The following is a 1,868-nucleotide window of genomic DNA, read 5'->3' as shown; positions in this document are numbered from 1 at the left end:
TATTATTATTATTATTATTACTCTTTTCTTTTTTTGAGATGGAGTCTTGCTCTGTCACCCAGGCTGGAGTGTGATGGCAGGATCTCGGCTCACTGCAACCTCCACCTCCTGGGTTCAAGAGATTCTTCTGTTTCAGCCTCCCGAGTAGCTGGGATTACAGGCATGTGCCACTACACCCAGCTAATTTTTGTATTTTTAGCAGAGAAGGGGTTTCACCATGTTGGCCAGGGTGGTCTTGAACTCCTGACTTCAAATGATCTACCCACCGTGGCCTCCCAAAGTACTGGGATTACAGGCATGAGCCACCGCACCCTGCCAGGCTTGGGTGTTCAAGGAAGAGAAAAAGGCGGTGTGGTTGGGACATAAATGAATGAGAGGTGGTAGGGTAGGAAATATGTAGAAAACTATGCAGGGGCCTGATCACATTGAATCTTGCACATCTTTTTCCTAACTTCAGGAGGAGTCAGTGCTTTTGTTGTTCCTGGTTCCTCACTTCTTCACTTTATTGTATGCTGACGACCTTCCATGCCGTGGACTGAGACTGCCCTCAATAGGATCACCAATGTCTTTTTTTTTTTTTTTGAGGCAGCGTTTCACTCTTATCATCCAGGTTGGGGTGCAATGGCGCGATCTTGGTTCACTGCAACCTCTGCCTCCTGGATTCAAGCGATTCTTCTGCCTCAGCCTCCCGAGAAGCTGGGATTACAGGTGACGGCCACCACACCTGGCTAATTTCTTGTATTTTTAGTAGAGATGGGGTTTCACCATGTTGGCCAGGCTGGTCTCGAACTCCTGACCTCAGGTGAATCACCTGCCTTAGCTTCCCAAAGTGTTGAGGTTACAGGCGTGAGCCACTGCACCCAGCCACCAATGTCTTAATGGCCACACAGTGCTCATTGATAGATGCCTTGGCCCTGGGCTATTGTTGCTATAGAATTGGTTTGATGACAACATATTACATGAGATCTGGGCTTATTAGAGCTTATGGCTTGAGCAGGGAGTCATTGGCCTAGGTTTATGCTGCTCCTGGCCTTGTTAATGACTGCTGTTAACACTCTACCCCCTTTTTATTTTTTTGAGTGGCTTGTTCTGTCGCCTAGGCTGGAAGGCTGGAGTGCAGTGATTTTGGCTTACTGCAGCTTCCGCCTCTCAGGCTTAAGTGATTTTTCCTGCTTCAGCCTTCTGAGTAGCTGGGACTATAGGTGTGCACCACTGTGCCTGTTTAATTTTTGTTTTTGTATTTTTAGTAGAGACGGGGTTTTACCATGTTGGCTAGGCTGGTCTCAAACTTCTGACCTCAAGTGATCCGTTTGCCTTGGCCTCACAAGGGATTTTGATTACAGGCGTGAGCCACTGCTCCAGGCACCACTCTACCCTTTTGACTTTGAGCAAGTAAGGTCGTTGACTCTATACATTCATTAGGATTCCTGCGTGGCAGAAATCTAACCTCAACTGATGTAACCAAGACAGGGAATTGATTATCTCATAACCTTAAATCAGGTGTGGCTGCATCCAGGTGTTCAAATGATATTGTCAGGACCCAGGCTTTCCATCTCTTGGCTATGCTTTCCTCTGTTTTGGCTTCACTCTCAGGCAGGCTTTCCCTTCTGATAGCAAGATGACCACCAGCAGTTTCAGGCTTACCTCCAGCCACCTTACCAACCCTAGTGGAAGGAGAGTTTCATTTTTGACAGCTGTGCAAAAGGTCTGGACCTGGGCCCTCATTGGCTCAGTATGGGTTAGGCCCATCCTTAAGCCAGTCATTGGCTCAGCATGGGTTAGACCCATACCTGTCACTGACTGAGCATGGATGGGTGAGGCTCACCCTATCATTGGTTCTGCGTGAATTAGGCCCACCTCTGTCATTG

At 47.8% G+C, this 1,868-nt stretch overlaps 1 protein-coding gene across 1 annotated transcript in view; it reads left to right on the top strand.

Moving 5' to 3' along the window:
- NDE1 (nudE neurodevelopment protein 1) overlaps window positions 1-1,868 on the top strand; it is a gene marked incomplete at its 5' end in the record, with an annotated part of 72,109 nt that overhangs the window by 498 nt on the left and 69,743 nt on the right. The gene's annotated exons all lie outside the window — the stretch shown is intronic.

This window comes from Mandrillus leucophaeus, unplaced genomic scaffold (genome assembly GCF_000951045.1).
Source record: "Mandrillus leucophaeus isolate KB7577 unplaced genomic scaffold, Mleu.le_1.0 Scaffold703, whole genome shotgun sequence".
Classification (NCBI taxonomy): domain Eukaryota; kingdom Metazoa; phylum Chordata; class Mammalia; order Primates; family Cercopithecidae; genus Mandrillus; species Mandrillus leucophaeus.
Note: the sequence above shows the minus strand (reverse complement) of the source record. Positions and strands in the feature narration are given on the sequence as shown.